General features: G+C 39.4%; 1 protein-coding gene across 2 annotated transcripts in view; it reads left to right on the top strand.

Moving 5' to 3' along the window:
• bach2b (BTB and CNC homology 1, basic leucine zipper transcription factor 2b) overlaps positions 1–14,221 on the top strand; it is a 117,194-nt gene that overhangs the window by 85,762 nt on the left and 17,211 nt on the right. The gene's annotated exons all lie outside the window — the stretch shown is intronic.

Below are 14,221 nucleotides of genomic sequence, written 5' to 3' on the forward strand. Positions count from 1 at the left end.
GTTTTAGATTAACCTGCTGTTGCTCCTAATAAAGCCACAGAGTGATCTCCTGGTCCCTGAATAACTGTAGCTCTGGTGCCTTTGGTAAAATGTTTCTTCCTGATTGGAAATAAAGCACGCCTTTGGGAACTGGTCTTTAACACTGAAGTTCGTTCCCTGCACCTCTGTGCCCCGACTTCTGACCTGCTCGCTTTGCTTGAATTTTTGCTACAATTGGCCTAGGTCGGTTGTGATTGGATTTCTTATCTCCGAGCCGGTGAACACGATGGAAAGTGTTTTCAAGCCTTTATTTCTGGTTATTGTGATTTGTTTCTGGTCACAGCTAATGAAAACATGACATTTAAGATGAGAATGTTACATCAAACCAATAAAAAAACATTTTTCATTTAGAAATATGGGCTTAATGAAAAGTATGTTCAATACCTGTTTAAAGGTTGTTTTTTTCAAATTGTACTTTTAATCTGCTGAATGAGCCCTCTTTGAATCCATGTTCTAATTTATAACATATGACTGTATATGTATACGTTGGGCAAGTAGAACATGTTTTATTTATTTGTAGAGTCATTCCACTTCCGCTGCTTGTTTTAGTGTCCCATGTATGCTCTCCAGGCAATGACTTGAGTCTGCTGATGCATCTTTGCCTCCAGCCTGAACTCTGTCTTCTCCATGATGCTGGGGGAGGGTCTGCTCTGTTTGACCACTTTTCCATGTCAGCTCAGAACTGCATCTTTCATTTTGCTACTTGTGCTGAAGCAGCACTTGACTGACACTCAGATGTCTGACTGTACAGAGTCCTGCCATCTATGGGTAACAAATAGTGTTTATCAGATGTGAAAAGTAAAAACAAAGAAAACCTCCTTCACTAGTTCCATCCATCTTGCCATCACCCCTCTCTTGTAGCCACTAAGCCCCTGGAGTTGCAGGGGCTGGCACAGCTGGTGACATCATCTCTATCTAATGTGATTGTAGGCTTGCACAGTGGCAGCCTGTTGTTTCAAAAGACTTTGTTGGTCATAACATTATAGGGACAAAATAATCCTGCTTTCATTCTGTGACATTGTTTGGGAGCGATAGGCAGAAGAGCATACTGTTTACCTCATATTTTTACATCATTTCAACTGAGTATTCATCTTCACATCTGGATTCATGACAATCAGCATTCCATTAATTAGAGCTAAAAAGACGAATCATAGTGAAAGGCCTACACAGGAGAATTTTTCTTTAAATATTTACTTTGGTGATCACTTTACTGACCTCTGTGAGAACATGCTGAAGGGATGAAGGGACTGATTTACATCCACTATGGGGCCAGCAGATGGGTCTTAGTAGGTTGAAAACAATCAACCATGAAAAATGAATGAGCAAGACTGGGATCTTAGAACCAGCAACCAGATCTTGGATGTTCCAGAACATGCAACATTTCTCACAAATATGAGTTTAATAGATATGCTACTAAGTTATCTAACTCGTCAAAATGAATATGTTTGTTATAAATTCTCATAAACAATGTCATGCAAACATTATGTTTGAATTTACAGATTTACTGAGTTTTTGATCTGGCACACTGCGCCCAAAAATACACTTTTAAAAATTCACGTCAAACTGCTTCATTGTGCTTTAAATGTAGCTGCTGCACTTTGCTGTAAAACCAAACTTACTTTAAATGTAATTTGTCTCCTATGAAACAGGATGCTGGAGGCAATTTTTTCATTCATTTGGCTATTTTGTTTTTGGATGGAAATAAAAAAGTCCACACACCCCTGTGAAAATGCCACGTTTTTGTTATAGTAAAAAAGTGAGACAAAGTGAGTAAATCCTTTCTGAACTTTTTCAAACTATTAAGGTAATATGTGCCCTGAATAATTTAACTGCAAACCAAACAAATCAGAGGGAATAATGTAAATGCTGCATTAGCCTGGGTGCATTAATTTGTACGTCTGTAAATTAATACTTTTTAAACTACCTTTTGATTCCATTCCAGACTTTATTCTTCTTGAGTAGACATTTCCCATTAATATTAGAGAATTTGATTAATCGTAAGTAAAGGTCAGCCGTCCTGTTAGGATTCTCTTGACATTCCTACTGTGCATTCTTTAAATAAAGCCATAGTTTGCAGAGATGTCACAAATGATCAAAAGAATCTCATTGTACAAAAGCATCAGTAAGAAGAAGGGCACAAACAAATCTGCAATATAAAGGTACGGTACAGACTGTCTTTAAACATTTAAGAAAATGGCAACAGAGAGTCTTACAAAAACAGGAAAGGAAATACTTGATACTCAAAAACATTTTCAATACTTCGGAAACCTTATTAGAAGAAACCCCAGTGAGAAAATAGCACTTAGAAGTGAAGCATTTGAGTTGCCACTCCTCACATTTTGAGGAGTGGACGCTCTCTATAAGCCTTTAATGGTTCAGAATTCAGCTGCTAGTATTATTACTAGCGGCCATCTGCCACGATTGACTGGGGGTTTTGAGAGAATAGAGCAGAGAATACAAAAGCACTGATCCAGGATTCCTTTCTATGGGAAGGAAAAGTAAATGTTAATGGATGTAGCTCCTTTAGTCGTTTCACCTAGAAAGAATGAATAGATGAACTCTAACCCAGTTTTCAAGGTTAGGGTCTGAAAGAGAGCACATCGAGTTAGTCACAGTAAAAGCTCAGTCAATTGCCATGTCTAGGAGAGAGAAAGGGTTAAACACTGAAAGACAGAGCCATGAGTATCATCGGTAGAGGGTGAGCATTAAGTTGTTGCCAGCAGAAGCTTGGACGATGCCCCCCTCCAGAAAGGTGTCACAGGTAGACACAGGGTCAGGCCAGGTGTAGCTTCTAGGAAGAGAAAAGAGGGAGAACATAAAGTTAAAAACTGAAATAACAGCAAATAATGCAGAATTAGAGAGTAGTGTGAGAATGTAGCGAAGAGGGTGAAAGTGGTCATTATGTCCTCCAGCCGCCTAAGCCTATAGCAGCATAACTACAGAGATAGCTCAGGATAACCTAAGCCGCTCTAACTATAAGCTTTATCAAAAAGGAAAATTTTAAACCTAGCCTTAAAAGTAGACAGTTTGTCCATCTAGAGCCCACTGATGGCCATTGTTATGCAAAAAACCACGATTGGGATACCTCTCTCTGTCAGATTGACCATAACCATTGGAAAAGAGAGGGGGTCATACAGGTTGCAGAAATGGAGGGTGTGTTTGCACCTCAACCATAACTGAGCCAGTTTGGGCTAAACTTGACTCCCCCTTACTCCATCCAACAGGGAGGTAAGAAGATGGAGGTAGAAAATAAGGAAGATCGCTCAGGATAACCTAAGCCACTCTAACTATAAGCTTTATCAAAAAGGAAAGTTTTAAGCCTAGCCTTAAAAGTAGACAGGGTGTCTGCCTCATGGACTAAAACTGGGAGCTGGTTCCACAGGAGCCTGATAGCTAAAAGATCTGCCTCCTATTCTACTTCTATAGACTCTAGGAACCACCAGTAAACCTGCAGTCTGAGAATGAAGTGCTCTGTTAGGAACATATGGAACAATCAGATCTCTGATGTATGATGGAGCTAAATCATTAAGGGCTTTAAATGTGAGGAGGAGAATTTTAAATTCTATTCTGGATTTAACAGGGAGCCAATAAAGGGAAGCTAAAGTAGGAGAAATATGATATCTCTTTTTAATTTTCATCAGAACTCTTGCTGCAGCATTTGAATCAGCTGAAGGCTTTTAACTGCATTTTGTGGACATCCTGAGAGTAACGAATTACAATAGTCCAGTCTTGAAGTAACAAATGCATGGACTAGTTTTTCAGCGTCACTCCTGGACAGGATATTTCTAATTTTGGCAATGTTCCGGAAATGAAAGAAGGAAACCCTAGAAATCTGTTTAATATGGGATTTAAATGACATGTCCTGGTCAAAAATAACATCAAGGTTTTTTACTTTATTATCGGAGGTCAATTTAATGCCAACCAGGTTAAGTGATTGACTAAGCAGTTTCTTTTTTAAACACTCTGGTCCAAAGACGACAACTTCTGTCTTGTCTGAATTTAAAAGCAGAAAATCTAGTCATCCAAGTTTTTATGTCTTCAAGACATGCTTGTAGTCTATCTAACTGGTTGGGCTCATCAGGATACATGGATAAGTAAAGCTGAGTATCATCAGCGTAACAGTGAAAATTTATTCTATGCTGCCTGATAATTTTACCTATTGGAAGCATATATATAGTAAAGAGAATTGGCCCAAGTACTGAACCCTGTGGTACTCCACAATTAACCCTGGAGTTTAAAGATGATTTATCATTTACATGAACAAACTGGAATCTGTCAGACAAATAGGATTTAAACCAGCCTAGCGCTGTTCCCCTGACCCCTACAACATATCCCAGCCTTTCTAAGGGAATATTGTGATCGACTGTATCAAATGCAGCACTGAGATCTAACAGGACAAGTACAGACACAAGTCCATTATCTGAGGCCATAAGACTATCATTAGTGACTTTCAGCAGAGCTGTTTCAGTGCTATGATGAGCTCTGAAGCCTGACTGAAACTCTTCAAACAGGTCATTGCTGTGTAAATGCTCACACATTTGATTAGCAACTATTTTCTCAAGAATTTTAGATAAGAATGGAAGATTGGATATAGGTCTGTAATTTTTCAAGTCATCTCGATCAAGCGAAGGTTTCTTGAGTAAAGGTTTAATTACAGCTACCTTAAAAGCCTGTGGTACATATCCATTTACTAAGGATAGGTTAATTATACCTAAAATGGGGCTGGTAATCAGAGGGAACACTTCCTTAAATAATTTGGTTGGGATTGGGTCTAACATACAAGTTGAAGGTTTAGATGAAGCTAATATTTCTGATAACTCAGGAAGCTCCACAGGATCAAAGCAGCCCAAACACAGATCAGGTTCTACAGTTACTTACAATGTTGTCTGACTTGCTGAGGATGAAGTAATCATCTTCGGGAGTATGTCAAAGATTTTATTTTTAATAGAATCAATTTTATTTTGGAAGAATCGCATAAAGTCATGACTGGTGAGAGCTAAGGGAATGGATGGCTCAACAGAGCTATGACTTTGTGTAAGTTTAGCAACTGTACTAAAGAGACCTAGGATTATTGTTGTTCTCTTCTATTAATGACGAGAAATACTAACACTCTTTCTCTGTTTAGGTATAAACTCACAGCCCATCTGTTCAGGAGTGCTTACCTCCATTGATTGCTCTGTTTGGTGTATATTTTAATATTGTGTGGTGTTTTTCTTTTCTTGAGTTTTAACAAATTTTATGTTTGTACAGTTTCCTTTAGTGCACTTCAAATAAAAAATGATTTTTTATTATTATTATATATCTTATGGAAATATGTACCTTTGGATTAGTTGTGAAAATTAATTGGCAAACAGATTCTTTACAGTGTGTTCTCTGTGTTTTAACCAGATTTGTCCGTTAATGGGGCTTATTTAGATTTGATACAGCTGCTGCTAAACATCTGATAATTGTGTAAGGAATGTGCTTGCATTTCAGGGAAATTTGGTGGCATGAAAACAGTGGGCAAAAAAGATTTATTTATCAAAAATCTGCGACAATCATTTTAAGCCAAGTTGTTGGAGTAATCATATGGTCTGGTTGATAAGGAAGTTAAGTATTGGATATTGAATGCCTTTTTTAAATTAAATAGACGTCTTGCAGTTTATGTTCTAAAGATCATTTTTGTCTTTGTCTCTCTGTCCTGCTGAGCTTTTAATATGATTGTACTGATGTTATTGAAAGCCATGTTACCTCTGGTTAGTAACTTTATATTAATGCCAGGCAAGAAATCAATTAAAATATTTTATCGAGGAACAAAAAATGACAGTATGCTTGTACTGAAGCAGACTTGCAATAATGAAAATGGGTTTAGTACATTAATGAATATCTTGCTGAGAAAGAGTCAATTTTTACTTGTTTACTTGTTGTTCATAATGTCCCACAATGCTTTAGGGAATAGTGTTTTGTTTAGGGCAATTTAAATGTATTCTCTAGAGTTATCAATAATGTTTATTTTAATTTTTCCTTTCAGTGTGTATTGAAACTGCTGCTATCTTAGAAGCTGGATTGTTAATATAAAATTGTCCTTGTCGCCCAGCTCTACTTCAATACATTTATGATCCTGTCTCTCTTAAACCTGTGCAAGTAAACAACAAAGTCTTACTGCCTAGAAATAAAGAATGAAATACAGTATTTAAGACATGCAATAATGATCTTCAGGAGCCTTGGAGAGACTGATAATTGACATCTATCCACTAAATAAGCTCTGTGTGGGGCTAACCTGCACAATGCCTTCTAATCTGAAAGCGCCTCACACAGACTTGTCTCATACCAAGTGCTTGGCTCGAACAATCACACACATGCTGCCTGTTAGACAGATGGTGGTACCAAGGAGCCAGGAACAGTGCTCACTTTCCCTCTGCAGATGGGGGTTGGTTCACTGGTAGGAGATGAAGAGGAAACATTACAGAGAGGAATGATAAGCTAAACTGGGAGTAGAGCTTACCACCCACCCCCTCTGTTCCAGCAGGGGGTCTTTCTCAACCAATACTAGGACGCATCTCATGTGGCAAGCTAACAGAGATGATGCGGTCTGTTTGTCTGATGGCGCAAGGAGGGTAGAGGAGTACCTTGAGCAGCCTGCCTGGCAGTGTGAGCCCCTTATTTAAACTCTCTGTGTTTAACCTGCAAAACCCTGCATGATTAACAGTGAGTCTCACACTTTATAAAGATAGTTTACAGATTTATCAGTCTGACCTGAAGATATCCTGTTTAGGGACACTTGAACCTGAATACCCACCTGTATGTCTAGTGTTTCATCTGTTATTATAGACAGAACAGCTAATTTGTGTCATAATTTCAAAAAGAACGGCTTTACTATCTTTGCTAATAATATTTTACTAATATATTTTGTTTGTTTGATTTGTTGTTTATGGTGTAGAGAAGGGGTCATACCCTCCCTAGTGTGTGGTTGGTACTATAAACTCCACCTGCAGAGGATTAGACATTCACTATCTGATTTAATCCACTGTTAGGGGGAGGCTAACTTACCCTCAGAACGAGGAAAGTTTGAGCTTCAGCTGCCACTGAGGATGGCACTTTGTTTACATTCCCAACTGAATAAAAATTCTGTTTAAATCTAAAGCTCATATCTTTCCCGATTTTTTTCTGCCACTAAGTTGTATTGTAGCTCAGACCAAAACCTTTTAAATAAATATTTTAAAGGAATATGTTAAAGGTAACTGCTGAAAATGCCCTTCGAAAATGCCCTAATCTTGACTAAGCATGTGGTGACAGTGGAAAGGAATAACTTCCTTTTAACAGGGAGAATTCTCCAGCAGAACCAGGTTCAGTATTGCCCCTTTTCCACTCGTTCTGTTTAGGCGGCCCGGCTCCTTCTGCACTCGGTCTCTCTCTATTCCACCGTCATTAAATTTCCGAACCAAACATGTTGCTTCATGGTGGTTTGTTTTGTGTGTATTGGGGGAAATGTTTGTGCATCTGAACAGCTGATTCTATCTGTGATCAGCTGGTTATGGATGTTATTAAAAATACAGCGACCGCCTGCATATAGGGAGACAATGAGCCAATGAACACATCCTAAAATTGTAGAAAAATTATCTTTCCTTTTATTATTAAGTGGTCGAGCATCTGGCTCTAAAAGAGATTAAATAAAAAATATAATCTCTAAATTGGCAAACAGCTGCTCTTCTTAATGAGCTACAAACATTCCTACAAGCCATCCTTCAGTTAGATCATAAGTCCCAGCTCACACACGCAAGAAAATGTGCTTAAAGTAAGTTTACATAAATGTTCAATATGTGGAAGTGTCAAGTTTAACTCTGTGGGCTTTCTTTACTGTGTAAATTATTAATGTTTTATTGATATTGTCTAATAAGACCAAATTTAACCTTTTTCATCTACATGCAAAACATGTGTGTGGTGGAAAACTAACACAGCTAATTATCAGTCCCTACTGTAAAACATGATGATGGCAGGGTCTTTCTTGGTTCTCTCCAGCAGGGACAGAGTTGCTGGTCAAAGTTGATGGTGAGATGGATGGAGCTAAATAACAGTCCTAGAAAAAAAATCCTATTAGATGCAGGAAAAGACTTGAGTCTGTGGCAGTTCACCTTCTATCAGGACAATGACCCTAAATATACAGCCCAAAGCTGTAATGGTTTGCTAGAGTTAAAATCAAAACATATTCATATGTTGGAATGCCACAGTCAGAGTTCAAACCTAAATTCAATTGAGAATCTGAGGCAAAACTCTGACATTTCTGTTCACTGATGCCTTTCATTCACTTTGTCTGATTTTTAGCTCTTTTACAAACTTTCAGTCTGTAGATTTGCAAAGGTGTGTTGTAACCACAGCACAGTGTGGTTACAGCACAAAGAACCGACACTGGTGGACGGTCAGGATCTGTCTGTGTCTTAGTTTGAGTTTGTGTTTTGGTTTATTCATACCTGGTCTGGTTTTCTGTTTACCCTTAGTTCTGTATCTTGACTTGTTAATTAGTTCAGCCTGTTTCTTCGTGGGTGTTTCTGGTTCCGCCGTCGGCCTCCTGACAGCCTGCTTCTTCGTTGCCGGCCTCCGATAAGCCTGCTCCTTCGTCTACGCTGTCCGCCTGAACTCTGGATCTCGCCAGGACAACCCCCGGGATGCCCGCCTGAACTTTGTTTTTCTTTTGGTTCTGGCCCTACACCCAAGGCCCCATCCACCTGCTCTGGTCAGGTGGTTTTATGTTTTTTTTTTTTTTGTTGTTGTGGCTCTGGGGTTCTTGTCTTAGTTTGAGTTTGTGTTTTAGTTCATTCATACCTGGTCTGGTTCTCTGTTTACCCTTGGTTCTGTGTCTTGACTGGTTAATTGGTTTACTCCCTTTGTCTCCTAGTAGTCTGACCCACACCTGTTCCTTGTTCCACATGATTACTCTGTCCCTCTGTTTATTGGTTCACCCTGTTCTCTCAGTCTGTATTTAAGCTCCTTTGTTGTCATTGTTTCCGGCTTGTTCCTTATGATAAGTTCTGTGAGTCACGCCTTCCATGATTTGCTGTTGTGTCTGGTCTGGTGTCCTGGTGTCCCAGCTGTCTGGGTTCCGTTGGGCAAGAATTAAAACTCAACTTACCTTCATTCACCACGTTTCCTGAAGTACTTCTCTTCACAAACCAGCAATATGACAGGGACTGAATACAAATTAATGCCATATATATTTGTAATTCATTGTCCCTCCACTTTACAATTATAAACTACTTTATGTGTGTTTGTCACTTTAACCCTAATAGAATACAATGAAGTACGATGTTATAATGTGTCAAAATGGAGAAACATTTGGGGGTGTGAATACTTTTGCACAATTTTTGAAACATTGTGCATGTATAAAATCTATACGTTAAGTCTAGATTTTATCTTTAGACTAGTAATGAGGAGAATCTGAGTAGAACACAACACTTATGCAAGTCGTGGTATAGATACCGAAGCAAACTGTGGACTTTGCACTGTCTCCTCCTCCAGCATTCAGCATAGTCCACCACTGACAATGTACAGTTCGCCAGTTCTTTCACTTCCAAAAGAGCCGTTACAGCTTGGCTGCTCTGATACAAGTTTATGTCAGCTTATTCAGCAGATCTGATGGAGCACTGCTGAAACAGAATATAATCTCCTTCATAGTGAAGTCATCTATTTTCATGCTTTTCTAAGTCATTAGCATGCATGACATGCAGGATTTCACTGAAGTACATTTGCATAAATTATCCCTCATCTGGGAAGGCACAGAGTTTTTAGGGGAAGGACTGCGATGCAATAATGCTCAGTTTGTTTATGGAAGGGTATTCAGCAGACTGGTCAATACCTGTAATTTTCTGGCTTCTAACCATTTGTCCAGTTGTAACCTAGATCAGAGTTGTTTAAACTTAAACTGGTCACAGTATCTCATGCTGATGAATTTGTCTCTTTGTCTGAAGTCATACACTGTTTCTTACAGCTATCAGTTGTTATGACAGCTAATGAGCAGGACAGACCTTGTGTTTCCTCCCTGCTTGTCCTCTTCTCCTGAATGTACCCTCCTCCCTTCCTTCATCCCTTTTCCCTCTCTTTATACTTTTGTTTAGTAGGCTGCGGTGATGCTTGTAATGGCGAGGTAATCGCATATGGTGCTGGACACACATAAAGATGTGCTCCCACTGGTAGCAGCTGCTGATACTAGCTGAAAACAGATCCCTGGTATGCTCAGCAATTTTTCTCTGACAGCTTTGCTGTTTATCAGCACCCCTGGATGCAACTCTTTCAAGCTACTACTGCAATACCATCAGCACAAGTGCTGCGTGCAGTAGACCAATACTTATCTATGCAATGAGACTACTTGCCTTCAGAATATCATGATTAAGAAGACATTGCAGTGGATCCCTCGCATTAAAAAACAAAAATCGCATGCAGAGGTCAAAGGAATTAAAATCATTCTAGATATAAAACAGATGTCAGTCAGTCATTTTCTACCACTTATTCCATAGTGGGTCGTGGGGAAGCTGGTGCCTATCTCCAGCAGTCAATGGGCAAGAGGCAGGATACACCCTGGACAGGTTTCCAGTCCATCGCAGGGCAACACACAAACAACCATGCACGCAGTCATTCATACACCTAAGGGAAATGTAGAGTGACCAATTAACCTAACAGGCATGTCTTTGGACTGTGAGAGGAAGCCGGAGTACCCAGTGAGCACCCACGCATGCATGGGGAGAACATGCAAACTCCATGCAGAAAGACCCCCGGCCGGGATTCGAACCCAGGACCTTCTTGCTGCAAGGCAACAGTGCCACTAACTGCGCCACCGTGTAGATAGGTCAGTACTTGGGGTTTTGTTTAGCTGCTACCATAAAGATCTGACCTACTGGACAGCAGTCAGAGTCCCATCTAATTGGATAAACAGCAGGATAACCTAACTGGACACTCTAGCTGTCACACTTCCAAATCCTAAATGAATGTCTGCCTTCCTAAAATAGTTCCAATTTCCATAATTTTATAGTAGTTCATGCAAACACTAGTTCAAGAACCTCTCCTCTGATGGATCAGATAGTTTTCTTTTGTTTTTACCCTAAAGATCATGTTGGTCTAGGGCTACCACAACTCATTTATGTGAAACACGTGCAAAACCGAACATGTTCAGCCTGTCAGACAGAGACAGATGATTATAACAAGAACAATACATGGAAATAAATGATTTGATTAAATAAACTGGGGCAAATACTATGCTAAGTTACAAACATGAAACGGATGAAAATACTTTCTTCTCTAAGCTGAAAATATCCAAAGCAACATTTTATTTATAAATACTGATAAGATAACAAAATAATAAAATATGTGAAAATAATGTAAAATGCAGAAATAAATACTTTTAGGATAATCAATACAAAAGGCTAAAAGGAAAATACTGCCTGACCTTTTTTTTCGATGTCCTAATATGTAAACCCTGTCATTTAAATATGTATTCCTATATTATCATGCTTGTATAGAGAGAAGAGACAGAGAATGTATAGTACATTCTCTGATTGGTCCTGCAGTTGTATTATTCTGCCATGCTCATCATTGGAGCAGATTGTCCAGTCAAAGCCTCAACCCTCCCCTAATCCACCCCACTCAGAAAACACACCCACACCATCCCCCCCTCACAGATACAGAGTCAGCGACTTCCTCTTACTAATGTCTAATGTGTGCTATGCTGCCAGTGTATCTGTTGGCTAGAATACACAGCAAGGGGATTTAAACCACAGGTGTGTTGGGATGTTGGTGCCCAAAATGGCTCTTATTGAGCTACAAACCCTTCTACAGCAAATGTACTTTACATTTCTACCTTTAGCAGTGGTCAGCAATCCATTTACAGTACTAAATTATAAATACTACATGGAAACATTTCCAGATGTTTACAGGTCCTTCTCAAAATATTAGCATATTGTGATAAAGTTCATTATTTTCCATAATGTCATGATGAAAATTTAACATTCATATATTTTAGATTCATTGCACACTAACTGAAATATTTCAGGTCTTTTATTGTCTTAATACGGATGATTTTGGCATACAGCTCATGAAAACCCAAAATTCCTATCTCACAAAATTAGCATATTTCATCCGACCAATAAAAGAAAAGTGTTTTTAATACAAAAAACGTCAACCTTCAAATAATCATGTACAGTTATGCACTCAATACTTGGTCGGGAATCCTTTTGCAGAAATGACTGCTTCAATGCGGCGTGGCATGGAGGCAATCAGCCTGTGGCACTGCTGAGGTCTTATGGAGGCCCAGGATGCTTCGATAGCGGCCTATAGCTCATCCAGAGTGTTGGGTCTTGAGTCTCTCAACGTTCTCTTCACAATATCCCACAGATTCTCTATGGGGTTCAGGTCAGGAGAGTTGGCAGGCCAATTGAGCACAGTGATACCATGGTCAGTAAACCATTTACCAGTGGTTTTGGCACTGTGAGCAGGTGCCAGGTCGTGCTGAAAAATGAAATCTTCATCTCCATAAAGCTTTTCAGCAGATGGAAGCATGAAGTGCTCCAAAATCTCCTGATAGCTAGCTGCATTGACCCTGCCCTTGATAAAACACAGTGGACCAACACCAGCAGCTGACACGGCATCCCAGACCATCACTGACTGTGGGTACTTGACACTGGACTTCTGGCATTTTGGCATTTCCTTCTCCCCAGTCTTCCTCCAGACTCTGGCACCTTGATTTCCGAATGACATGCAGAATTTGCTTTCATCCGAAAAAAGTACTTTGGACCACTGAGCAACAGTCCAGTGCTGCTTCTCTGTAGCCCAGGTCAGGCGCTTCTGCCGCTGTTTCTGGTTCAAAAGTGGCTTGACCTGGGGAATGCGGCACCTGTAGCCAATTTCCTGCACACGCCTGTGCACGGTGGCTCTGAATGTTTCTACTCCAGACTCAGTCCACTGCTTCCGCAGGTCCCCCAAGGTCTGGAATCGGCCCTTCTCCACAATCTTCCTCAGGGTCCAATCACCTCTTCTCGTTGTGCAGCGTTTTCTGCCACACTTTTTCCTTCCCACAGACTTCCCACTGAGGTGCCTTGATACAGCACTCTGGGAACAGCCTATTTATTCAGAAATTTCTTTCTGTGTCTTACCCTCTTGCTTGAGGGTGTCAATAGTGGCCTTCTGGACAGCAGTCAGGTCGGCAGTCTTACCCATGATTGGGGTTTTGAGTGATGAACCAGGCTGGGAGTTTTAAAGGCCTCAGGAATCTTTTGCAGGTGTTTAGAGTTAACTCGTTGATTCAGATGATTAGGTTCATAGCTCGTTTAGAGACCCTTTTAATGATATGCTAATTTTGTGAGATAGGAATTTTGGGTTTTCATGAGCTGTATGCCAAAATCATCCGTATTAAGACAATAAAAGACCTGAAATATTTCAGTTAGTGTGCAATGAATCTAAAATATATGAATGTTAAATTTTCATCATTACATTATGGAAAATAATGAACTTTATCACAATATGCTAATATTTTGAGAAGGACCTGTATATATGATAAAAGATTTAAAATGAGAATTGACTTGATGTATGATATTTAAAGATAGATTAATGCATCAGCAAATGAGGATGTTTTTTTATTGCCATGCTGATTGATAGGGTGAATACAGTAGAAGTACTTACTGTTTTCTCTGTGTGATTCAGTTACATATACATAGATAGTTTCAGATGTGATATAATAAGGATGCTTTAATAGTTAGTTGAATCTTGAAGCTCACTGAGTTTAGCTGAATACCTAATTCAGCATATTTTTAGAAGCTGTGGGTCTTAGTATTGTTCAGCAACACAGTCCCAATCGGTTTTCGGGGTTATGGTCCTTCCAAACTCTCAAGGCCTAAATAATCAACTAAAAATGTAAACTTCATATAAAAAAATCTACATTTCACAATAATTTTTTTTCCCCACATTCTCACCTAAATGACAGTACATAATGACTTCAGTAATATTTTGAGTGGATACATGTCGCATCTTGTTTTTTTCTGCCAGCTGAGTTGTTTGTGATGCTTGATGAAATCAAAAAGGCCAAATACCTTTATACCTGTGAAGGAGACCTCTGCACCGCTGCAGCTGTGCTTAAAACCAGCCAGTAAACAATCCACATAAAAACCACATTCCGCATCTTATTCCCAGATGATGTCTCTGTTAAAGCGTGTAAGGCAAGCTA

This window comes from Girardinichthys multiradiatus, chromosome 15 (genome assembly GCF_021462225.1).
Source record: "Girardinichthys multiradiatus isolate DD_20200921_A chromosome 15, DD_fGirMul_XY1, whole genome shotgun sequence".
NCBI lineage: Eukaryota > Metazoa > Chordata > Actinopteri > Cyprinodontiformes > Goodeidae > Girardinichthys > Girardinichthys multiradiatus.